A 26,823-nucleotide genomic window follows, 5' to 3' on the forward strand; every position below is an offset into this window, starting at 1 on the left:
CCCTCGGGGAGGGCCAGCCTCAGGACAGGCCGTGCAGCCTGTGAAAGGTTGTGGTGTCCTCGGTCTCCGCCTTCTCCAGGTTTTCAGTGGATGACACTCTCTTCTCAATGGCTTCTTGCCCCCAGATACGGGCATGTCTGTGTGCTCCCTAATCCCATGATTAAAAACTGCCTGCAGCATTTCTATGCAAGAATGGTCACTGCAGTGTTGGATAGCATAGAGAAAAAATTAGCCCCAGTTTATTGTCTAGCAGTAGGGGAACTAGTTCCCTATTTGGGTGTATTTATATGACAGTGTGCCTGTATATGTTAAATTACAGTATCGAAGAAAATTTAACGACGTGGTGTAATATTAGAAGAAAGTGCCCATCTGGCGTTATTTGTATGTGTGTGTGGGAATGTGTTTGTCTACGTTTATCTACACATGTATAAATCACATAGAAAAAAGACCCTGGCAGTCCAGTGGTTAGGACTCCGTGCTTCCACTGCAAGGGGAGTGGGTTCGATCCCTGGTTGGGGAACTAAACCCCACAAGCCATGCAGTGTGGCCAAAAATGAAATAAAATTTTAAAAGAGCAGAAGATTTTTATATAAAAATGTTAGCTTTGTTATCTCTGTGTGATATTCCAGAGCAAATTTTGTTTTGTTTTCTCATTTATGCTTTTTGCACATTTTCTACAACAAATGTATTACTTTTATTATCAAGGGGAGGGGGGAAGAAATGTTAATATCTTTAAAACTAAAAACAAAAACAAAACTCTGTCCTCAGGAAAGAAATTTAAAACTCATTTTGTATTCCATACTCTTAAAGGATTCGCAGTTCTCATGAGGGAGTTGTATTTTCAGGGAAAATGAAGCTTTCTGTTAAAGGTGTAACGTCCTAATGGTGGAATTTCGAGCATCAGTGACTTGATAGAGAAATGTTTGGAGGCAGCAAGACTCCTACTTGCCTTGAAATCCACCCCCAGAGGCCTTCTTTCCTGGTTTTCCTCACAGGGAGGTGGCAGAGGCGGCCAGAGGTGAGCAGGGGGTGCAGGTGTTCAGGGTGGACAGAGCCAGGACACTTCCCAGAAAGAGGTCCTTATCACCAACATATTTCAAAGGAATTAGAATCAAGTGTTTATGTTGTCAGTCAAAACAGTGACTAAGTTTTTGTTTCACTTCTTGGGAAAATCACTACCCGCTTCTCTCCAAAAGACAGAGAAGAGAGGGAGCCTTAACAAACATTATCAGCCTGCCATCAGTGATGACCCCTGGGTGTGTTGGGGAGGGGACAGTGAGGAGCAGGGAGATGAGGGCATTTACTTTTTACCTTTTGTCCTTTATACAGTTAAAAAAAGAGAGAGCATTATGGGTGCTTTTTATTTTGTGCTTATTTGGGTTTGGTTTTTTTTTGGTAGCCTTCAACTTTTTTTTTATTGTGAACAGAAGATACTTTAGTGATCAGAGGAAAAAATGTCATAATGAAAGGACCGAACAGATGTGGTTGGCCACTGGGTGGGCATCCTGCTGCTCCCACCTGTAGGCTGCGACCACCCTCACTCACTCTAGGGCCAGCATCCTCAGGCTTGCAGCTGCCCACCCTTGGCAGGGGTGGGGCAGGGTTGGGGGGTGGGAGATAGGTCAGATAGCAAGCAGCCTTGTTTTCCTCCCCTCCGCCCACTCTGGCCCCTCTGAGCAAGGCTCTGACCCCTGGGCAGCAGACCAGGTCAGCTCATATCAACGTCACGGCCTTAGCTACAGCCCCAAGCCTGACCCCGTCTGTGCCTCCCTGCCCTGTGCCAGCTGCCAGGCCTCCCTGCTTAGCTGGACTCCAGCCCAGCCCCTTCTGACCAGCCCTTTCCTGGGCCTGGGAATGCCCCAGCGTTTCACTCACTGGCACATGGTTACAATACTTGGCTGGGTATTTGATGCTAAAACTGCAGTCTCAAGAAAGGCATCTCCGGCCTTCGTGAGGACTGTCTGCAATTTATTTGGCCTTGGAGATCAAGGCTCACCCTCTCGGTCAGCAGGTGAGCATAGCATAAGACCGACAGAGAAGGCTGAGCGAGACGGGGAGCCTGGCTGTAATTCATGAGGCCACCTGCAAAAGCATTGCAGGATGTGGGGGCCTGAGACACATGTCCAGTCGTGCCTCCAATGACTGTAATCCCAGCTGGGGGACTTTGAACACATCTCTCTGAGTTGTGCTTCCCTGCCTGAAATGCAAATGATAATGATCTCTTTTATCCAGGGATTCCATCAGGAGCAAATACCTTAATGTATGTGAAAACGCTTTGTGAGCCGAAAGTGCTTAAATGGTATTAAAAAAAAAAGACTTTATTTTTATATTTTTACTATTTATTTATTTTTGGCTGTGCTGGGTCTTCACTGCTGTGCGCAGGCTTTCTCCAGCTGCGGCGAGTAGGGGCTACTGTCTTGTGGAGCACAGGCTGTAGGGCCCATGGGCTCAGCAGTCGTGGTGCACGGGCTCAGCGACCCCGACGAGCATGTGGAGTCTTCCTGGACCAGGGATTGAACGTGTGTGGCCTGGATTGGCAGACAGATTCTTAACCCCGGACCACCAGGGAAGTCCTTAAATGGTACTTTCTATGAAGATGTTACCTCACCTCATTCTCTGCTGTGAGCACCACTGTAAGGCTGCCTGTTGCTGCAGTGGGACCTCTAACCACCTCGCTGACAGTCTCACGCTAAAGCTCTTGCGCTAACGGCCCCGTGCCAGCAGTCATGCACCTGCCCCGCCCCTATTACAATTCCCCCTTTTTCTTTGATATTCCTCAATCTTGAGGAGAACACATGAGTATAATGTTTTGGATAGAGAGGTTAATCATAAACTTAGAAGAGGAACCTGGTTTTAGGGAGACTCAGTTTCAACCTCCAATCCTGTTTCATCCCTCCGCAAGTCTTTCTAGAAATGGGGTGTTGACCGCTCTGGCTACTTCCTACTGAAATGGGGTGCTGTCTTACCTTGATTTGGGGAATGGATACCTAGTTGGAAATATTCCTAAGTTCTAAGTCCTGGTCCGAGCCTTGTATAATACTTTTATCTAAGGAGGTTTTAAACCTCTTGTTGTTGTTTAGTCACTAAGTCGTATTCAACTCTTTGCAACCCCATGGACTGCAGCATGCCAGGCTTCCTTGTATTTCTCTATTTCCCAGAGCTTGCTCAAACTCATGTCCATTGAGTTGGTGATGCTATCTAACCATTTCATTCTCTGTTGCCTCCTCCTCCTTCTGCCCTCGATCTTTCCCAGCATCAGGGTATCTTCCCATGAGTTGACTCTTTACATCAGGTGCCCAAAGTATTGGAGCTTGGGCTTCAACATCAGTCCTTCCAATGAATATTCAGGCTTGATTTCCTCTAGAATGGACTGGTTTGATGTCCTTGCAGTCCAGGGGGCTCTCAAGAGTCTTCTACAGCATTCCAATTTGAAAGCATCAATTCTTCAGAGCTCAACCTTCTCTATGGTCCAACTTGGCACATCCCTACATGACTACTGGAAAAACCATAGGTTTGACTACACAGACCTTTGTTGGCAAAGTAATGTCTCTGCTTTTTAACATACTGTCTAGGTTTGTTAATAGCTTTTCTTTTAAGGAACAAGCGTCTTTTAATTTCGTGGCTGCAGTAACCATCCGTGGTGATTTTGGAGTGATTTTAGCCTCCCACGTGGTATTAAGGTGTACCTAAAAGGAGCTATTGGCCACTACACATATCTCCTTTTTCTGCTAATGTTACCAGAGGAGACCTTGAGGTCATAAGGTTGCACCTCCCATCTGCCAGCAGATACTGCTTTGAGAATAGTTGGTAGCATCCCAAGCATGACATAACTCGGGAAATTCAAGTTCTCAGCAATATGGGCATGAGTCTAAAATCACATCCACTATGGCTCCGCAGTTGTACCTTGGATGTTTGAACCACAGCTATTCCATTTTTGACTTTCAAATGTACTCCCCTCCTCGATGGCCAAGGCAGATGTACAATGCATGTCTGAAAGACCATAAACAGGCTGCTCTGGTCAGTAAAGTTCAAGTTAGATCATGTATCAGCCAGAATGACTTTCCATACCTCAAAATACATGCAGATTTCTCCATCATTTCCCTATATCTTTTTTTTTTTTTGGCCATGCCACATGGCTTGTGGGACTTTAGTTCTCCCACTAGGGATTAAATCTGGACCCTGGCAAAGAAAGGGTCAAGTCCTAACCACTGGACTACCAGGAAATTCCCTGTCATCTCCATTTTTAATTGCAAATTCTTCAATAGACCAAAACATGTCCCTTGATGTTGGGGTGACTTAGCTGCTTGCCCAGCTAAGGGTCTAGATCGTGTCCCCTGGTGCTAGGCCTCCTTTATATTGATATTTGCCTAGATATTCACATTGGGGAAAACTGATCAGATATTGTGAACAGGCTCAGAGCTATGCTAATGGGGAAACATTTGTATGTCATACATTTTGTCACTTATTCCCAACTGTAACACAAGCATGTGCTTTTAGCAAGAGAGTTAAAGCAGGACATATTTTCCACATATCGGAGAAGGCAATGGCACCCCACTCCAGTACTCTTGCCTAGAAAATCCCATAGACGGAGGAGCCTGGTGGGCTGCAGTCCATGGGGTCGCAAAGAATAGGACAGGACTGAGCGACTTCACTCTCACTTTTCACTTTCATGCATTGGAGAAGGAAATGGCAACCCACTCCAGTGTTCTTGCCTGGAGAATGCCAGGGACGGGGGAGCCTGGTGGGCTATCATCTATGGGGTCACACAGAGTCGAACACGACTGAAGTGACTTAGAAGCAGCAGTTCTCCACATATACGCCAAATAAAGACTGATTTGCTTGTAAAGTAAGCCTGGTCAATTGATTGCTAGACCCCTCCAAAGTGGTTTCAGTGGAACACCTCAGGAGTCTCAGATAATTCCCCAAAGGCCTCTTAAGGCCAGGAAATCCATGCCAAAGGCCTGCCGTCAGATTCTGTCTTAGTGGAATTCTTGCTCCCCAAAAATCAAGATTCCTGCACATGCTAGGAAACGATCTCTCCAATTCCCCTGATAAACCTGCTCAGAACCCAGGAGTCTCCAGTTTCTGGAGGGGCCAGCAGAGAGAAAAGAAAAATATCTTCATTTTACTCACAAAGGTATAATTTACCAAATTGTTGTAAGTCATGGGTAACTTGAGGGGAAGGGCTTTCCTATATCTGGAGAACATAGATCAAAATCAGTGACACACCAGACAAAACCCATAAACATTATAACCATATTCAACAGTTTACTCAGCAACCAATTCTTTCGTCAACATTTTATTGAAGCCATTAGGTTTTCCATTAGGAATTTAAATTTCTTACCCAGTTCAATGGTATAGTCTGCAATTTATTAGAGACCTGTACTTGACAAAAAGTCCTTCCTATGAAACTTCTTAAAGATGAAGTATTTTTGCAAAGCATCAGACTAACTGTCTATTAAAGACTTAAAAGGGCTTCCCAGGTGGTAAAGAAACCACCTGCCAACGCAGGAGACTAACAGACATGGGTTCCATCCGTGGGTTGGGAAGAAACCCTGGAGAAGGGAATGGCAACCCTCTGCAGTAATTCTTGCCTGGAGAATCCCATGGACAGAGGAGCCTGGCAGGCTACAGTCCATAGGTTTGCAGAGTCGGATACGACTAAAGCAACTTAGCATGCACGCACGCACAAAGACTTCAAAAGGCAAATTAAAGATCACAATGTTGACAAAGAAGCTTAATCAAGAACCTGTGATTTAACCAGAATTATGGCTGACAGATTATACCATGACATATCCGTATTTCAGAAACTTTATGTAATTTCTAGAATATCTATAGTAGAATTTATCCATGGCATATAATCTGAGATTTATCATTCATTTGACAATGTTTCCCTATGTAATTCACCATGCCAAATAATACAAGTTAAATATTCCTCTCTGAGATGCCTCAGGGGTCCTCTAAAGCATCCCAAAGTCAGCTGGAAGTTAAAAGAAATACAATTAAACTTTGATATTTGGAACAGTTGTCCAAAAGTTTCAAAATACTTGGTCAAATAAGATCATCAGTTCAGTTCAGTCGCTCAGTCGTGTCTGACTCTTTGGGACCCCGTGAATTGCAACACTCCAGGCCTCCCTGTCCATCACCAACTCCTGGAGTTCACTCAAACTCACATCCATCGAGTCGGTGATGCCATCCAGCCATCTCACCCTCTGTCGTCCCCTTATCCTCCTGCCCCCAATCCCTCCCAGCATCAGAGTCTTTTCCAATGAGTCAACTCTTCGAATGAGGTGGCCAAAGTATTGGAGTTTCAGTTTTAGCATCATTCCTTCCAAAGAACACCCAGGACTGATCTATAGAATGGATTGGTTGGATCTCCTTGCAGTCCAAGGGACTCTCAAGAGTCTTCTCCAACACCACAGTTCAAAAGCATCAATTCTTCAGTGCTCATAGGTCACTGTAAGACAATATTTATTTCTTATCCAAAGTGAGAAGAGATCTCAAAAGCAAATACAGATTACTTAAAGGTAAGGAAGTTCATATAATCTGTTATCAAATGTAGCATTCTAAGTAAACTTGTTCTTTCAGCAGAGAGGAACCAAATCTAGCCTTGTGCTACCTAGTTTTAATAACAAAATCCATTTACCTAAATTTAATCTAATCTCAGCCTGAGCATATATAAAACTCCTTTTTTAACTGAAAACATAAATAACTGTTTGTCATACCAGCATTTTCTGCTTGGAAACTTATGCTTTAGTTTTTCTTTCCTCAAAATGCAAAGGTAGGTAAACTTAGATTTGCCTAGCAACCAATGTTCCAATATTTTATCCTATTTGATTTTTTTTTTGGCTGTGCCATGCAACATGAAGGATCATAGTTTTTTGAGCAGAGATCAAACTTGTGCTCCCTGCCCTGGAAGAGCAGAGTCCTAACCACTGGACTGTCAGGGAATTCCCTTATTCTATTTGAAATGACCCAGATAGTCACTGAATTCCTGCCATTTAACTTAGTTCAGTTTCAAGTTACCAAAATCTGGACAGGCTATTTTAAGTAGATATAAAGTTTTATCATATCAAGTTATTTTTCCTTGCTGACTAATTTGCAACACAAATAAAGTCTGAGTTGATCTCTAATATACAAGACTGCTGGGAGAAATATCAATACCCTCAGATATGCAAATGACGCCACCCTTATGACAGAAAGCAAAGAGGAACTAAAGAGCCTCTTGATGAAGGTGAAAGAGGAGAGTGAAAAAACTGGCTTAAAACTCATCATTCAAAAAACTAAGATCATGGCATCCAGTCCCATCACTTCACGGCAAATAGATGAGGAAACAATGGAAACAGTGACAGACTCTATTTTCTTGAGCTTTAAAATCATTGCAGATGGTGACTGCAGCTATGAAATTAAAAGACGCTTGCTTCTTGGAAGAAAATCTATGACCACCCTAGATAGCATATTAAAAAGCAGAGACATTACTTTGCTGACAAAAGTCCGTCTAGTCGAAACTATGGTTTTTCCAGTAGTCACATATGGATGTGAGAATTGAACTATAAAGAAAGCTGAGTGCCAAAGAATTGATGCTTTTGAACTGTGGTGTTGGAGAAGACTCTTGAAAGTCCCTTGGACAGCAAGGAAATCCAACCAGTCAATCCTAAAGGAAATCAGTCCTGAATATTCTTTGGAGGGACTGATGCTGAAGCTGAAACTCCAATACTTTGGCCACCTGATGGGAAGAGCTGACTCATTTGAAAAGACCCTGATACTGGGAAAGATTGAAGGGAGGAGGAAAAGGCAGCGACAGAGGATGAGATGGTTGGATGGCATCACCTACTCGATGGACATGAGTCTGAGTAAGCTCCGGGAGTTGGTGATGGACAGGGAGGCCTGACGTGTTGCAGACCATGGGGTCACAAAGAGTCAGACACGACTGAGCGACTGAACTGATACCTAGGTACAGCAGAAGTATGACACTTAACAAACCAACAAGCTTAAGCTACCTCCGAAAGCAGATATCAATTCAGTACTGAATAGTTCCAGAATCATGAGGGCCTGAAATTCATTTTGGCCCATTTTGTAAATATTAGGAAGCCTTTAATTTGTACGCGCGTACTGTTAAGTCAATCAAATAGAGCTCATTGACAAGTTAACTCAGCGATATTGCAACTGAAAGTGGTCCAGTTTGAAGAAAGGACCTCAAGGGGCTGCACTCAGGAAACAAATGTGAGTTTCCCATAGCCAGCACACTTGCAGATAAGACAAATGCAGGTCAGATCAGGTCAGTCGCTCAGTCGTGTCCGACTCTTTGCGACCCCATGAATCGCAGCATGCCAGGCCTCCCTGTCCATCACCAACTCCTGGAGTTCACTGAGACGCACGTCCATCGAGTCAGCGATGCCATCCAGCCATCTCATCCTCTGTCATCCCCTTCTCTTCCTGCCCCCAATCCCTCCCAGCATCAGAGTCTTTTCCAATGAGTCAACTCTTCGCATGAGGTGGCCAAAGTACTGGAGTTTCAGCTTTAGCATCATTCCTTCCAAAGAAATCCCAGGGCTGATCTCCTTCAGAATGGACTGGTTGGATCTCCTTGCAGTCCAAGGGACTCTCAAGAGTCTTCTCCAACACCACAGTTCAAAAGCATCAATTCTTCGGTGCTCAGCCTTCTTCACAGTCCAACTCTCACATCCATACATGACCACTGTAAAAACCATAGCCTTGACTAGATGAACCTTTTTTGGCAAAGTAATGTCTCTGCTTTTGAATATGCTATCTAGGTTGGTCATAACTTTCCTTCCAAGGAGTAAGCGTCTTCTAATTTTATGGCTGCAGTCACCATCTGTAGTGATTTTAGAGCCCAGAAAAATAAAGTCTGACACTGTTTCCACTGTTTCCCCATCTATTTCCCATGAAGTGGTGGGATCGGATGCCATGATCTTTGTTTTCTGAATGTTGAGCTTTAAGCCAACTTTTTCACTCTCCACTTTCACTTTCATCAAGAGGTTTTTTAGTTCCTCTTCACTTTCTGCCATAATGGTGGTGTCATCTGCATATCTGAGGTTATTGATATTTCTCCTGGCAATCTTGATTCCAGCTTGTGTTTCTTCCAGTCCAGCGTTTCTCATGATGTTCTCTGCATATAAGTTAAATAAGCACGGTGACAATATACAGCCTTGACGAACTCCTTTTCCTATTTGGAACCAGTGTGTTGTTCCATGTCCAGTTCTAACTGTTGCTTCCTGACCTGCATACAAATTTCTCAAGAGGCAGAACAGGTGGTCTGGTATTCCCATCTCTTTCAGAATTTTCCACTGTTTATTGTGATCCACACAGTCAAAGGCTTTGGCATAGTCAATAAAGCAGAAATAGATGTTTTTCTGGAACTCTCTTGCTTTTTCTATGATCCAGCGGATGTTGGCAATTTGATCTCTGGTTCCTCTGCCTTTTCTAAAACCAGCTTGAAATTGAAGAAAGTAGGGAAAACCACTAGACCATTCAGGTATGACCTAAATCAAATCCCTTATGATTATACAGTGGAAGTGAGAAATAGATTTAAGGGCCTAGATCTGATAGATAGAGTGCCTGATGAACTATGGAATGAGGTTCGTGACATTGTACAGGAGACAGGGATCAAGACCATCCCGGTGGAAAAGAAATGCCAAAAAGCAAAATGGCTGTCTGGGGAGGCCTTACAAATAGCTGTGAAACGAAGAGAAGCAAAAAGCAAAGGAGAAAAGGAAAGATCTAAGCATCTGAATGCAGAGTTCCAAAGAACAGCAAGAAGAGATAAGAAAGCCTTCTTCAGAGATCAATGCAAAGAAATAGAGGAAAACAACAGAGTGGGAAAGACTAGAGATCTCTTCAAGAAAATTAGAGATACCAAGGGAACATTTCATGCAAAGATGGGCTTGATAAACGACAGAAATGGTATGGACCTAACAGAAGCAGAAGATATTAAGAAGAGATGGCAAGAATACACAGAAGAACTGTACAAAAAAGTCTTCACGACCCAGATAATCACGATGGTGTGATCACTGACCTAGAGCCAGACATCCTGGAATGTGAAGTCAAGTGGGCCTTAGAAAGCATCACTATGAACAAAGCTAGTGGAGGTGATGGAATTCCAGTTGAACTATTCCAAATCCTGAAAGATGATGCTGTGAAAGTGCTGCCCTCAATATGCCAGCAAATTTGGAAAACTCAGCAGTGGCCACAGGACTGGAAAAGGTCAGTTTTCATTCCAATCCCAAAGAAAGGCAATTCCAAAGAATGCTCAAACTACTGCACAATTGCACTCATCTCACACACTAGTAAAGTAATGCTCAAAATTCTCCAAGCCGTGCTTCAGCAATATGTGAACCGTGAACTTCCTGATGTTCAAGACAAATGCAGACCTACCCACAAAGAACAGAGTCTAATTCCTGCAGGACAAAAAAGAAAAAGGTGAAGTCTAACAACTTTGTCAACTTTTTCAGACAAGTATCCTTCCTTTTAAACAACAAACGAGACGCAAATGGAAAGATAGGGAATCATGACCGCATGTGTCATGGCCATTCACCTGGCAAACGCAAAACCAAAAATAACAGTTGAAATAAGTTAAATTTACTTAGCTAACTTCAAGATTTCTCCTAGAAATATTTCTAGTTTCTCAGGGTCAGAATTCTGAAAAAAGTATTCCGTCAAGCCAGCTTTCTCTAACTGTGTATGCGAAAAGAACCAGTTTTGGAATTTCGAAGGAGTTTCATCTTAACTAATTTTCCTCCAGAGTCTAAAGAATATAGGAACCAGGCAGTATTTCAACAAATTTTCCCGGGGACTCCCCTGGTGGTCCAGTGGTTGGGACATCACCTTCCGGAGCAGAGGGTATGAGTTCAATCCCTGGTTGGGGAGCTGAGATCCCACAGGCCTCACTGCTGAAAAACCAAAACATAAAATGGAAGCAATATTGTAACAAATTCAGTAAAGACCTTAAAAAAAAAAAATGATCCACATTAAACACACACACACACACACACACACACACCTTCTTTCTCTCTCCATTAAAAAAAAAAAAACAACCTTTCTCTCTCTAGGATCATACTAAAGATCTAGTTTTGCAAAATACACACTAGAAGAACTATCAGATGGAAAGAGGTCTGATTATCACGGCAGGTGTCATCAAATATCAACCAAGCAAATGCACAAAAAGTGTCTCGAAGGATTACATTTCCTTAGCACCAAAAAGGGAGCTTTGCAAAGGGAACCATTGCAAAGGGAAAATCCCAACCAGTGCTCCACCACATGTGAAAACTGACACAGATAGGGAAGGTGTCATTACACGCGAGCTCAAGCTCCATTTTTCACCAAAGATGTCTCAGCTAGCCAATACAAGTACTGATCCACACACATACAACATACAGATAACTAGCATAGTCCCACAGACAGAAGCACAAACCTGTGGGGTCACAAGCTCACCCCAGGGACTTCCCTGATGGTCCCATGGTTAAGAATCCACCTTTCAATGCAGGGGATGTGGACTTGATCCTTGGTTAGGGAACCAGGATCCCACATGGTGCGGGGCACCTAAGCCTGCAACTACTGAGCCCAAGAGCTGGTGGAGAGATCCTTCATGCTCCAAGGAAGACCCTGCATGCTGCAACTAAGACCCAACACAGTCAAATAAATAAACATTTTAAAAAAATTTATTTAAAAAAGCTTACCCCCAAATGATGCACTCAAAAACACAGATACTACAGGCCGCACTGACAGACAATCAGGAAGTATAGTCTGCAATTCGACTTTCACTCGAAGACAGAGACCTCCACGCCGAGTGGCCCAGCTTTCAGAAGAGAACGGGCCCAAAGTGGGCTACTGCCCACAAGGGAAGCAAGTGGAGAGAATTCCCAGCCCAAGCAAGCTAGAGTGACTCACCCCGAGTGACACCGGATGTGGCCACAGCTCTGGACGTTTCTCTGCTCCACACAGCCTCGTGCTGTGGGTGAGAAGAAAGGCTCACTGCTGCTTCAGGGCCTAGGCCGGGCCAGCGGACGGCCATGGCGAGGGCCCCGGAGCTCAGCAGGACGCAGCCTGCAGCCCGTGCCCAGGCCCCTGGCTCGCCAGCCAGCCTGAGGACGGCGCGCCTGGAGGGCCCTGGGGAGAAGGTCACCGTCCACCTTTTACTGCACTCTATGTCCAGAGGACCACCTTGAGGCTGACCACCGACCGAGCAGGACCCCTAACAGCCATGCTAATGGTCACGAACTAATGTTCACTTGTGCTAACAGTCGTCTGCTAAGTTTCGCGCTAAGGGTCTCTCACTAACGGCTCCGCTTGTTTCTTGTCCCTTTATCTAGCCCTTGGAGAAGTTTAACAAAATCCACTAGTTCTCAAGTGTTTTTTTTCCCCCACTAACTACATGTGCCTAGTACTTGGCTTAATCTACCTGGCAAGTCAAGAAGTAGAAGATGCGTCGGGCTCCTCACCAAGGACCTTGTGCTCAGTTTGGGGCAATGGAATGCTGAATGTTAGAAGTTTGCTTTCTTTCTGTCAATGACTGGGAGCTTGAATAAGGAGAACAGCCAGGGAGATGAGGGCAAGGGCAAGACCCCCAATTTGGGGGAAGATGAGTCTGACTGCAGACGGGGGCTCCTGCCCTCCCTGAGCTCCCTGAGACTGTGGGTGAGTCAATTTCTTTCACTGGGCATCAATTTCCCAGTCTGTAAACAAGGAATAGTGATGTCTACCCCAGTTAAGTTGTGATAAGAGCGAGAGAAGACGATATGCATAAAGCGCTTATCTTGATCAATGTTACAAATCCCTCCAAAGTGAGGAAATCAACAAGGTCCCCCCTCCTTTTATTTGTTTATTTGACTGCGCTGTGAAGTTTGTGGAATCTCAGTTCCCCGACCAGGGACTGAACCGTGAAAGCATGGAGTCCTAACCACTGGACTGCTGAGGAATTCCACCCCTTCCTTTTAAAATTTGTTTTTAATTATTGTAAAAAGGCACATATCATCTTAACCATTTTTAATCCTACAGTTCAATAGGGATAAGTATATTCACATTGCCGTGTGTGCAAGTTTGAGAACTTTTTAACCTTGCAAAACTGAAACTCCAAACCTATTAAACAACAATTCCTCATTTCCCCCTTTGCCTTGTGCCTGGTAATCACCCTTCTACTTTCTGTTTCTGTAAACTTGACCACTTTAAATGCCTCCCATAAGTGGAATAACGGACTTTTTGTCCTTTTGTGTCTGGTTCGTTTTATTTCCCATAATGTCTTTGAGTGTCATCTTTGTGGCATGTGACAGGAGTTCCTACCTTTTGAAAGCTGAGTAATATTCCGTGGTAAGTATATACCACGTTTTGTTTATCCATTTATTCTCAAGGGACATTGGGTTGCTTCCACCCCTTGGTGGGATCGTGGACAACACTACAATGAACAAGCGTGTGCAAATATCTCTTTGAGACCCTGCATTCAATTCTTTTGGATGTGTATACACCCAAAGTGGGATTGCTGGATCATAAGGTAATTTTATTTTTTGAGAAGTTACATACTCCTTTCCATAGCAGATGTATTATTTCAAAATCCCAACAATGGTATACAATGCTTCCAATTTCTCCACATCCTTGCCAACACCTGTTGTTAAATATATATATATATATATTTTTTTTTTTTAAGTAGCCATCCTAATGGGTCTGAAGTAAACAGGGTCTCTCTTTGCAAAATTATCATTTCTTCTCATCAGTCCAGCAATTCTGCAAATGAGTCTGATTGCAGGATTGACCCAGCGCTTGGTGAAAGGAGTGTGGTTTCTCTTGGAGAAGCAAGCCAGGTGGGGCAGGAATGCCAGAACTTTCAACCTACCGAGAGCTGTCCACCATAGCCTGTGACTGGGGCGGTGGGGTTGGGGTGTGTGTGCACACACACGCTGCAAAGGCTGGCTGAGTCTACTACTGTGTTTGTTTTGGCTCCAAAGATGCCATCAAGGAAACAAGTGACCCTCCCGGGGGGCCATCCCTTTGTGCGGCCCTTGTCATCCTTCTCAGTGACCTCTCACCACTGTTAATCTTGCTCCTGACATGTCTCCCGAGATTCCCTTTAGTGGAGAAATTCTTGTTGAGAAGTTCAAAGCCAGGGCTTTCTGGCTCTATCTGATGAGCTTCGGGGGCAGGGCCTTGAGTTACTTACAGAGACAAGTAGAGAGGTGGCTTACGTAGGGAGCTGCACAGATCAAAGAGGTGCCCACACTTGGGAAGCTTCATCAGAAGCCCAGGTGATGCCCAGGAGAGGGAGATGACCAAGAGGAGATTCCAGCCACGGTTCCCTGCAGAGAGAGAACCTCAGTCTATGAGGGGCGCAGCTAAGCAAGGATGCTGGTCCTCCCCCAAGAGACAGTGAGTGCACTGGCTAGACCGTGGCTTGTGAAGTCAGAGGAGCCTGGGGTTCAAACTCAACCTGGCTCCACCACATTCTGTGTGGTCTTGAGCAAGTTATGAAGCCTCTCTGAGCCTCAGATTCATCTGTAAAATGGGAAAAGAAAGGATCTCAGTGAGTTACTATGAGATCAGTATTATTTGTCACAGTAGCTACTGTTTATGAAGCCCCCCACCCCAACACCACCCTTTGTGCCAGGGGCTTTGTCAAGCACCTTCTAAGCATGTAGTGTGATACAGAGGTCAAGGGTGAAGGCTCTTGGGAACTGATAGAGCTTGGTTAAAAGCCCAGACCTGCTACTTGCTAACTGCGGGAACCCAGGCAAGACTGTTAACCTCCCAGGGCCTCAACCTGCTTATCTTTAAAATGGGGATGATAAATAGGAATGACAACGCCTGTCTCCCCAGGTATCACACAGTGCCTTTATTCAACAACATGCCTTTGTCAGTTCCATCCTCCCCGTGCAAATGGGAGGGGTGGGATGGGGTGTCCTGAGGCTTTGAAACCATCCTGGTGTTTACTCCAGCCCAGAGAAGAGACTCGGTGGAACTCGTGATTGGAAAGATCTGCAGGAGATTGCATGTTCTGGAATGAAATGCCATCAGACTGTGACACTGGAAGAATGCTGACCTGATGTCCGGGGGCCAGGAGCAAGGACAGTTGTCTTGTTTAAAGGGGCGGGTCTCCCAACGGACCCACAGCTGACTGCTCAGTCCCTCATTCCCCCTGGTAGAGCGTCCCGGCCACCTTTGTCCTCGCCCGCCTACCGGCTGAGAGCTGGCCCCGGCTGTGGGCTGCAGAGCTTCCTCCACCCAGCACCCCCTCGCCGTCTAGCGCGTGCACACCGCCTTCCTGTGGTCAGATTCCTGAGTTTTCATGCCCACTGCTTCCCAACCCCAGGTGCAAACCAGTCCCTGTCCCTGGGGACTTTTGACTGAGCCTCACACGGGGGAAGGGGGCTGAGATGGTCTCTTGCCCTTACAGACAGAGCAGGAGAGGATAAGAGCTCGGGTGGGTGGGGGCCCTGGCTGAGCCCGAGGGGGCGCGGGACCGTCCCTGGGAACGCTGCTGACCTGAGCAGCTGGGCCTCAGGGCGCCGGCCTGGGCCAACTCTTCTGCCCGCTTTCCCCGCCTCATCGAGGGGGAGGCTCCGCAAACCCGCCGCCCAGTGTCTCCTCCTCCTCCTCCGGGCCTGTCACCATTTCCACACACAGCAGGGTCTGTGGGGCGGAGGCTTTTTCCAGACATGTATTTAAGTGAGGAGAGAAAACAAGGCGAGTCGCCCAGGATTTGCCAAGTCAGTAGGCAGGAACACAACTCGAGAGGCCAAAAATAAGACGGCGGCGAGGGTCACCCTGCTCTTCTGAGCCGGGCGCGGGTGACGGCCCGTGCTGAGCATTCCACAATCACACTTCTGTCTGAGGGTGCCCCTTCATCCCGGGGCATCGGCCTCCTGGTCAGAAGGTGGCAGAGCCCTGACTGTGGGCAGTGAGCAACGGTGACTCAGGAAAATTCGAAAGGACACAGGGAACACCCCCAAAGTCATCTGGGGACAGGCCCTGGTTCCCCCTGCCGGTCAGGGAGCCAGGAGTTCTGGTCTTCCATTGTAAAGGAGGAATTTCTGAAGTTCTCTCTGGAACTTTGGCAGAATTCTGTGGGATCTTTCAGAGGAAGCATTACGCTTTGGGTGTTTTTCTGGAGGGGAAATTACTAAGATTTCTTTCACCTTTATAGCTATTTGTGAATTAGCTCCTTTTCCCTTTTAGCTCCAGATTATATTTGTCTCTTTATTCTGATGCAGCATCTGTTACCTTGTATGACGAACAGTACTCCCGAAAGCAAGTAATGACAGTGATAATAGCTAACATTTATTCAGCCCTTATGGCACACCAGGTACTGGTCTCTCTGTGTGATTTTTGTGGTTCATCAAATCTGAGGCTCCATCAGTCTTCAGATATGCCATGTATGGTGTACCACTAAAGAATACTGCCAATTAATCCACATGCCATTGATTTTAAGATTCACTTGACGCTCAGAAATGTTAAAACGGGAACGTTAGAATCAATGAAATGCAGTAACCGATTCTCAGTTGTCATCCTTGCCTTACAGCCTTACCGAGGAACAGAGAAGTTGGGTAAACCTGCCTGATGCCACAGAGCGACTATGTGGTGGAAATGGGATATGAACCCAGGTTCAGGCTTCAAAACCTGGGCTCCTAACTGCCACGCTGTATTGTGGCTGAGAAGTGGTTTCTGTCTATCCACCCGCGGGACAGAAGGCGGGACACAAAACACAAGAGGGGGAGCTGGACCCCACCCTCTGCTCCCTCTTCCTCATTGCCCCCAGGGCCAGTGTTGATGCCCCGTCTAAAAACTGCTCCTCCTCTCACTCCCAGCAGCTGGCACCCTGGTTCTGTCCTTCCTTGCCTCCCTCTTGCCCCTGCTTGGACTGCTGCAGTAGCCTCTTAGCTGTCACCCTCCTCCGATCTTTCCCCCACACCTCCACACACACAGACACACACACTGAGACAGTCATCTTCTTAAAATGTGAATCTGGTCTTGTCGCTGTTCCAAAACCTTGAAGAGATCCAAATCCTAGCAAGTGATTTCTCACTCGTTTAGCTGTTTCAGCACCTACTCTGTGCCCAGCTCAGAGGATGAAAAGGTGAGCAACCCCCAGCGTGGTCCGCAGCCATGGTCTCACGGAGAAGCGAGACTCCTCAGTGGGCAGGTATGACTCAGTGTGAAAATGCTTCCAGGGGTGGGAGTGAAGTGCTGGGCTGGTGGGAGGAGCACCTGCTCTGGGGGCTCAGCGACCCCTTCGTGGAGGTTGAGTGGGAGTTCACCAGGCAAAGAACAGCGAGGATTCCCAAGCAGAGGGAACAGCAGGTACAGCGGGCCAGAGCTGACAGAGAGGTTGGAGCAGAGTATCAGTGGGGTGTGTCCCAGGTGAGTCTAGAGGGTTAGGCTTGGAGTGGCTGGGCAAGGCTGTCTCTAACTGCCGACACCTTTCCTCTTCAGCCTCTGCTCCCTTCGCCTCCTCTCCCCACGGTGTCTCTCTGCAGTAGGTACTTGATTATCAGACAGGCATCTTCCTCTTCCCCCATCCTCCACAGGCAGTGACATTCTCATCAGCAAACTTGTCCTTCCAGACCCTCCCTGGTGAAAATAACCCTGACCCTTGACTTAGCTCTCTGGCCTCTTGAGCCAGGCAAAAGCCTGGAAAACTTGTCTTGGGCTCAAAATAGGGGGGGAAGGGGGGATTTTGGAGAATTTTTAACAGAATTCAGCTGAGTAAAAGCCAAAGTTCTTACAAAGGCCTGTGAGACCCTGCACAGACTGGGTGACCTGCCCCCGCAGCCTTGACCCCCATCTTCCACTGTCTTCTCTTTGCCAGCTCTGTTTCGGCTACCCCCGTCTCCTTGCCGGTCCTCAAACACGGCCCCCACCCTGCATCCCTGCCCCACGTCCTTTGCACTTGCTGTTTCTAGTACACCTCTCCCCTTCCTTATTTGTACATCTTCATCAGATTTTGTTCAGATATCACCTCTCAGAGCGGTACATCCTAATACACTATTTAAAATTGCAGCTCGTATCATGCTCTTCCCTCCTTTTTCTCCGCAGCACTCACCATCTTCAAGAGCTTGTATGATTCACTTATTTGTTTACTGTCTGTCTTTTCCCCTGAGAGCTGAGCTCCAGGAGGGCAAGGATTTGGATCTGCCTGGTTCACTCAGTGTCCTCAGCACTAGCAGTAGCGCCTGGCATACAGTAGGTGTGCAAATAAGTAAATATTTGTTGGTTGAACAAATGAATTCTGAGTAGTGACTATGTGCCAGGGAGGCTTGGCCCCGGCTGCCGTGGAGGCTGGACTGCCGCAGGAACGGGGTCTGGGTTTCTCCAAGGGTGCCGGCCAGGCTGGTTCTGGCGGGCAGTGGGACAGGTCCCTGACAGCAGGTGAGTCCTGGGTGAATCACGGCTAATGAGATGGTGAGGGCCACGCCAAGCTGCTTCCCACACGGGCAGCCGACAGGTCACTACCTGTCGCCAGGAAACTCCTCAATAAGGATTGAACAAGACCCTGGGCTGGGGCGGGAGGAAGTGCCTGCCCAGCCCCGCCCCCCCCACCTCGAGACCCCACCCATTCCTGAGGACTGAGTCGGCTCACCTGGGCTCTCCGCCGCCACCCCCCCAGGCCTTGGCGAGACACTGGTTTCTCAACTTTGGCTTTGAGATTTCCTTCCTAAATGGAGTTTCGCTCACTGCATCCCACGCCCCTCCCGGGTAGGGCCTGTTTGTCAGCTAAGTCTGTCTGGGTCATCCAGTCTGCAGAGGGAAGGCGGCAGGGCCTGGAAAACCCCAGGACCCTCCCTGGGCAGCCCTAGGGAGAGTCATTTGGCCAGAGTTTATTGAGTAGGGGCATAGGATCACTGGGGCTTTTAAAACCCGACTGAATAGTGTGGCGTGGTCTCCCTGACCAAATTCCACCAGGGTGCCTGCCTGAACCCAGGTGAGATGACTCCCTGTCTCAGGTCGGGGCACTGAGTTCCATGAGCTCAGAGTGGGGCAAAGCCTTCTAGCCTGTGGGTGGCCCGCAAGGCCAGCATGAGATCCTGGGTACACAGAGCAAGGAATGCAGGTGGGTAGCCAGGCCTCTGCCCCAAAGCCCAGAAGATGCTCTCCATGTGGCGGATCTCTGGGGAAGATGCTGGCCAGGCCGTATCCCAGTGTCACTGAGTCTGGTTCCCTCCCACGTTTCCTCTTCAGTCGGGGCACTTGGTCTCCCTGCGGGCCCTCTGCCCAGAACCCAGACAGCCCCTAGCTGGGTGGCCTCACCCCAGCCCTCTGTCTGGGTCTGAAATCCCCACCCTTATTTATTCATATCGCAGTAACTTGTCTATCACGTTCAATGAATATATTTGTTGGCCAGTCATCAGATGTCCAAGGGGCACTGCCCAGCTGCCAGGCACTGTGCTCTGCCGATGGATGCAGAGATGGTGAGGCCTGGCCCTGTCTCAAGGGTGCACAGTCTTAGTAAATACACCAGCACGGCTCTCAGACACCCACATACCTATGCAGGGCTCCACAGGCACTCAGAACAGGGAGTGGCTGCTGGGGTGAGCGGTGTTGGGCAGAGCCTCAGAGAGGAGCTGCAGCTTGAGCAGGACTGTCCTTGGGCTTTGCTGACCTACATTTGTCATTTAATCCTCACCACAGCCCTGTGATGCTGGCAGCACAGGTATCATCATACCCATTTTATGGATGACAAAACCAAGGTTCAAAGAGGTGAGGGGACTTGCCCAAGGCCTGTGTGATTAAGAGTGGCAGGGGCTCATCTCGAGTCCCAGTTTTCCAGTCTCCATGCAGCCGTCTCCTGTGCCCCACCTCAAGTTCTCCACATAAACACTACTTGGGTGCTTGGTATGGACCGGCTGCTGTCCACAAGCTGGCGACTTAGAAGTGGCAAGGTACGATCAAGGGGAGAAACCACACGCGTACCCAGCTGCTGAAATCTTTCGGTCAGTTGTCCATTCAGGATTTCTCTGGTGGTCTAGTGCTTAAGATTCCACGCTTCCATTGCAGAGAGCACAGGTTCAATCCCTGGTTGGGGGAGTTTCCCATGCCTTCTCACTTAAAAAAAAAAAGTTGTCTGTTCAACAGGTTCACAGAAAACCAGACAGAACAAAATGGGCAAAGAGGACCGTCCTCACAGAGGCCTCGCTTCGGCAGGAAGGCAGACGGTCAGGTGAGTGAGCAATGCCCTGAGGAGTGTCACACAGGGTGAGGGAACCAACACGGTGGCCAGGGAGGGGCTTTCCAGAATAGGGCATATTTGCCTGTGGTTGTCTCTGAAATGACGTTTGAGCAGAGGAGGCCTGTGGATGGCTGAGGAAGTGTGGCTAGCTGAGGCAGAGGGAACGGCAGTGCAAAGGCCCTGTGGCAGGACTATGCCGGGTTGTTCTGAGGAGCATTGAGCGGCTGAGCAGGTAAGGGAGGGGGTGGTGGGAAGCAAGGTCAGAGAGCTAATGGCAGTAGGGGAGGCACGGATCCTAAAGACCTTGGAGGTCACAGTGAGGTCTTTGCTTTTAACCCTGAGTGAGATGGGAGCCATTGGAGGGTTTTGAGCTGAAGAGTGGCCCAACTTGACTTAGGTTTGAAAAGGATCTCTCTGGCTGCTACGGAGACAGACTAACGTGGCAAGGGACGGATGGGGACAGGGAGACAATGAAGGGCTACCGAGACCATCCTGGTGGAGATGGGTCAGGTTGGTGGTGGTGAAGTGGGAAGAAGTGGTCATTTGTTTTTAGGTCAAGCTGTGCGGCATGTGGGATCTAGTTCCCTGACCAGTGATTGAACCTGGACCCCATGCACTCGGAGCACAGAGTCTTAACTACCGGACCGCCAAGGAAGTCCCAGAAGTGGTCATTTCTGATGTTCTGACACTAGTCCCACACTGGCTCCAGGACAGGAGGGCATCTCTGCCCCGTCAGGTCCCATCAGAGGTGCCACACCCTCCACCGGAAGCATGGCATGGGGCATGGCACTGCCCAAGCAGCTGTGGAGGCTGGACAGTGCCAGGCCCTTCTTCCATCCCACCGTGTGGCCGCATAGGCCTCCTCATTTCATTTCAAACATTGTGAATTTGGCCCAGCAGCTATCATTCCCCTCCCACCCTGGGCCGGGCCACCAACCTGCACAATGTTTCTGGGAAGCACGTGGTTCATATGTATTAAGAGTCTTAAAATTTTCATGCCTTTCGCCCCAGCGAGTCCCTTTCTGGGAGGTTCCCCTGGAGAAGTCACCTGACAGTTCTGGTCAGGTGGTCACGGTTTCTACATCAAGAGCGGCACCTGTGCACTTGTGCCGCCCTTAAGGATGTTCACGTCAAAGGGCAACACTCACGCTACAATACCAAGCGGATAGAATATTGTGCAGGAGACACCTGTACAAGGAAGGAAGTAGACGATGATTACCTCTGAGTGACTGGAACTTCCACTGAAGAAGAAACTTTGCTTTCTCCATTACACTTTTCTGCTTTGTATGGATGTTCTAAGATGGACATGCTTTGCCTTCATGATAATTGGATTTGAAAGCAGTATTAAAAAAAGAAACAGAAAGGAAATGCGAGTTCCCAGAAGCTGAGGAAGCACAGCAGAGGCCAGGCCCGGAGCAGAGAACTGACCCATCCCTTTCGGGGAAAGGCAGCAGCCACGTGGAGTGGAGCAAGCCTGGTGCCCCGCCAACCGGACAGCCGGCCGCTGGGCTCACTTCCTCCAGTGCGACTGCCCAGGGGCAGAGCTGAGAACGGTGGTGGGAGTGAGCACAGCCGGGTCCACTCCCCTTCCTACTGCCCAGGCCACAGGGGTCTGTCCCCTCTCCTTGGCCCTGCAGCGCCTGGAGTTTGCCCCTCCGTCACCTCTGCTTCCATCACATCTCACCAGAAGCCTGCTGCATTTATAACCTTGTGTCTCCCCTAAGTATGTACCCAGGGGTTCTCAAAATGTGGTCCCCATACCAGCAGCATCAGCACCCGCTCAGGAACTTGTTAGAAATACAGATTCACAGGCCCCACCCCAGACCCTCTGAATCTGAGACTCTGGCAGGTGAAGCCCAGGAATCCATGTTTTAACAAGCCCTCCAGGGCTACAGTTTGAGAGTGATACAGCCCCCCCATGGTCCTTGGTTTACCTCAATTATATCATCTTACACATTGCCATGATTTCCACTTAAGAGCTGGGACTCTGAGACCATACTTTATTATTTTTTTTTGAGCTCATACTTTTATTTCAAGCTTTGTGCTCCACAGCTGCCTGGACTTCAGGCTGTCCTGTGGAGGTCCGGGTTGGCGCTCGGTGTTCATCGTGCCACGGACATGGGTTGAACCGGAGTTCGCACACTGTGGCATCAGAGCCCTGGCTGCTCTATTGGAAGACCAAGACTGATTCCCCAGGAGACCCTGCGGGCCTGGCCCCCTGTAGGATGAGGGAGGCAGGCTCCCTCCGGTGATGACAGCCAGTGGCAGTCAGGATGGACACACGCTGCCGTGGAGGGGCGCAGCGCCACCTGCTGACCAGAAGGACGCCAGCAGCGATGCTGGCTGATTAATGCAGGGACCCACACACACGCACGCACACACACACTCAGCAGGAACACCATGACAAGCAAGCACGTGTCCCCTCCCACTGCATGGGGGCGGACGCATCCACACGTGGATGTCTGGGCCCGTGGGCATGTGGGGCTCTCTGCCACACGGCCTGGCAGATAGCACTGAATTCACTCACGTACTCATTTCTTCCTTTACCGAACGTTCTTTCAGATACGCCAAGCCCACAGTTGCTATCCCTGGCTGGGTGATGATCAAGAGACCAGGCAGTAACCAGGCGATGTAGCTAAGGGTCCCAGGAGAGATGCGCCTGGTGAGCTTGCAGAGGCAGCCCCTAACCCATCTAGACTGGAGTTGGGGGCAGGGACAAGTTGCCCAAGAGATCCAGCCCCTGCTGGGTCAAAGCCTGTGAGCGGGAGATGGCTGGGTGAAGGAGGCAGAGGTCAAATAGAGCGAAGCACAGAGGAGGAGCTGGAGGGGAGAGTTGAGACCCTGGGCAGAGGGCCTTACACACGGGCTACAGAGTCTGGACTTTGTCCCCGCAGGCAGTGGGGAGCCATGGAAAGCCTCCAGCCGGGAAACAGCCCGGCCAGATTCCGGTGCCATAGCTAGTGACACGTCTGTACCAAAGCATAGGCCCTGAGGGTCTCTCAGCCCCTCCTAGGGCTGGGGGCCTTGCACGTGGTTTGTCCCTGGGTACTGCCTCTTCTTTCTGCAGCAGCAGTCCTCGGACGTGTCTGCGAAGGCGAGAGGTGCACACCCGCCCCAGTCTCCAGAGAGAAGCCTGTGTCCACTCTAGAAATGAAGCAAACAGCAGCCACTGTTAAGGCAGGCAGCCCTATGTGCCCAGAAGATGCCCATTTTCCACTCACCAGGCTGCCCAGACAGCTCAGAGGGTGAGAGGTCTTCTACAACATAGCTCCCTGTGCCCCCCCAGCTCCCCCTACTAGAGGGTCGGTGCCTCTCTGCACAGATGGTAACTGGATGGCTGCATCGTGCCGGGTGGAAACGCATTTACAGTATGGGACGCTGGCGCTCTGACACAAGCAGGGCTCTAGGGTAGAGAGCCGGAGGGCAGCCGGAAGGGGACCCCGGGGCGGCTGAGGGGAGGGGAGCAACGTGAGGACTCCCCAGAGAGGAGGTGGCAGGTGGAGCTGAAGAGAAAAGCTTGGCGGCTTCCCAATTCAGCTGGGCCACAGCTTTGTCAATGGCCAGCTCTCTACCCGCCGGGCCCCTGGCCTGGCCCCGGGCCTGCGGTTTTCCTCAGTAGAACAGCGGGCGGCAGCTTCCGAGAAACCCCACCAAGACTTTCCTGTCAGGGCAACTCCAAGTTCCTCTTCAGGAAGGGGAAGTGGGGGAGTTTCTCCTAAGGGCTTTCAGTTTCTTTCTAAGAAGCCGGAGTGTCCCAACCCCGCAGTGCAGAGCCAGGTGTTAAGGGAAGAGACGTCCCACGGCAGGGGCTTTCCTATCTCGGGTTCACAGGTGGACATTCCAAAAGAGGAAAACTGGACCCGAGTTTTGCAAGCCCTTTCCCATGCCCCTCTCCTTTCTTACCCCTCCGGTCACACGTCCCCTGCGCCCCTCCCTGCCCCCACCAACACGTGCAGTGCATGCACAGAATGTGGCCTGCCCTCCCTCGGGGACCTGCCAGGTGGAAATTTATTTCCTCAGCCCTCCCAGCTGTCGTCCTGGGAGCTCAGCTTCCTCGGGCTCTGCTGGGCGACTCAACATCTGACCCAGACCAAGACCCAACAGGTGACTCCAGCTTCTTGCCGATGCTGGGCCACGGAAGACCTCCAAACTTCTTTGAGGACACACTGTGGGAGCCCCAAGAACTGAGAGCCTGCCTTTTTTTTAAGAAGGCTTGGCTTGGTGGCAAAGCAGAAGTCCTGATGTGATTATAAACAAGAGCCACCATGGAGGCTAAGCACTTACCGTGTGCTAGCATTTTACATGAATATCCTCCTGTAACCCACCCCCCCAACCAAGGGGGCAATCCCATGACAAAGACACCATTGTTACTCCTGAAGTCAAGCAACCTGCCCATTCACCCAGCCCGCAAGCCTGTTCTTCCCAGTAGACTGCTTCTCAGAAAGGCGGGGAAGAAAGACTATCAGGCCCTCAAAGGAGCTGGCTGGGAAGGTGTGATCTCCAATATCGCCGATCCTCAAAGCAAGCTCTGAGTGGTGAAGAGCCAGCGATCTAGTTACCACCGGCTTTGCAGCACGGCCACGGCTGGGGGTCTCCCCAGGACATCCACACTCCTGTCGCCTCTTCTGTTCTCCTCTTACAGGCATCGTGTTAGGGTTTCTGCTTTGCCAACACATGCGTTATGGGGACAGTGTGGGGATTCCCCCAAACCATGATGCTGTTCTGCTCAAAAGCATTTGCCTAGAAGTCCACAACTGTGTGACTCACGCTGTTGAGGTGTCAAGAAAACTCACAGCTGCAGGGTGGAGGGGCCGGACCCACACGGAAGGGGGCACTCGGAGGGTGAGCAGTTCGGTACATAAAAATACAGGACACCCAGTTACATTTGAGTTTCAGATCAACTACAACATTTGGGATACCCTGATACTAAAAAAAAAAAAAGTATTTATCTGAAGTGAAAGTGTGTGTTAGTTGCTCAGTTGAGTCTGACTGTTTGCGACCCCATGGATTGTAACCCAAATCAGGGACTGAACCAGTGTCTCTTACATCTCCTGCATTGGCACACGGGTTTTTTTGTTTGTTTGTTTATTTTTTTTTTTAACACTGGCACCACCTTGGAAACCCCAAGGACCTCCTAGCCCTTGGTTTCTGGCCTCGTTGAAAATCTGCTAGAAGCAAGAAGAGGTGGGAAGTAGCCAAAGAGCAGGTTTAGGGACAAGCAAGACAGCTCTGCTGGGAAAAGTGCTGTCCCTCCTATGCTCCAGCACCCAAGGAGATTGGGGCCTGGGTGCCTGGAGGGATCCTCTGGGGTCAGCCCACCCAGCTTTTCAAACACTCATGGCAACACCTGAGCCACAGCTGGGATCATTGCTAGCTCCCAAATTAGAAAAGTATGTTGTAAGGATGAAATGGCTAAATGGTCTACAAAATGTTAACTACGCAATTGTAACTCAGCTCCTGCACTTTATGTAAATTATATGCGCTGTGGCACATGGGTCCATTTGAATACATTTAGGGATGTTGTTTTTTTTCCAGTCGCTCAGTCGGAGTCGACTCCGTGGACTGCAGCACTCCAGGCTCCTCTGCCCTTCACTATCTCCCAGAATTTGCTCAAATTCATATGCATTCAGCCAGTAGAGCTATCTAACCATCTCATCCTCTGTCGCCCCCTTCTCCTCCTGCCCTTAATCCTTCCCAGCATCGGGGTCTTTTCCAATGAGTCAGTTCTTCGTATCAGGTGGCCAAAGGATTGGAGTTTCAGCTTCCGCATCAGTCCTTCCAATGAGTATTCAGGGCTGATTTCCTTTAGGGTGGATTGGTTGGATCTCCTTGCAGTCCAAGGGACTCTCAAGAGTCTGCCAGGGATGTAGCCTCTGAGAGTAAGATGCCCAGGGCTTGGAAGCTCCACATAGAGCTGTTCCAGAGATGTGGAGACAGCGAATTCCTCCAGACCACCAGCTGTATTCCAGGGTCTGATGGCAGTGTAAAGGTGAATCTCTGGAGACAGAGATGAGGGAAGAGCAGGTCTGGGAGTTGGTGAAGCCCCTTCAGAGAGGGTCCCACTGGTCCCTGATAGGGGACCGCTGAGACCCAGCAGGGGCCTCGGGGCCAGACTGGAGCTCCTAGTAGGGCTACAGTCTTGACAGAGAACTGGAGGTCACATCTTGGGGCAAGCCCTGGGTGCTTCCCAGTGGGGATGAGCGCTGCGATTACTTCCTGACCTTTGTCTTCCTGAAAGGCCAGGGATGCTCACATGTAGCCAGCAGGGGCGACACCTAAGGGCTGGGGTTACCCAAGGTCCCCTGGTCACCATCAGCTCCATCTCTCAGAGCCACCACCAGAAGGTAATAGTCTTTGCTGTGGACAATGCATGTTTTCTCAGTCTTGCGTAAAAGTATATCTTTAGGAAAATTGGTGAATTATAGTTTGTTCAGGCTGCTGAAGCACAGGACTCCTGCTGCGGAGACTTCAACAACAGAAATTAATTTTCTCACAATCCTGGAGGTTAGACATCTGAAATCAAAGTGTCAGCAGGGTTGATTTGTTTTAAGGTCCCTCTTTTCCTCTTTGTCTTCTGTGGCCTTCCCCCTGCCTAGGTCCTAATCTCCTCTTCTTTCTTTCTTTTGGCTTTTTATTTTTTTGACCACAGCTTTTGG

At 48.9% G+C, this 26,823-nt stretch overlaps 1 long non-coding RNA gene across 1 annotated transcript in view; it reads left to right on the forward strand.

Annotated features, from left to right (window-relative positions):
* Positions 1-26,823, forward strand: part of LOC138984987 (uncharacterized) — a 60,477-nt gene that overhangs the window by 29,052 nt on the left and 4,602 nt on the right. The window contains exons 2-3 of the long non-coding RNA XR_011462223.1: positions 17,035-17,143; positions 20,074-20,158. This is a non-coding gene — a long non-coding RNA (uncharacterized lncRNA). The remainder of the gene's footprint in view (positions 1-17,034; positions 17,144-20,073; positions 20,159-26,823) is intronic.

The sequence above is a fragment of the Bos mutus genome, chromosome 23, assembly GCF_027580195.1.
Source record: "Bos mutus isolate GX-2022 chromosome 23, NWIPB_WYAK_1.1, whole genome shotgun sequence".
NCBI classification, from domain to species: domain Eukaryota; kingdom Metazoa; phylum Chordata; class Mammalia; order Artiodactyla; family Bovidae; genus Bos; species Bos mutus.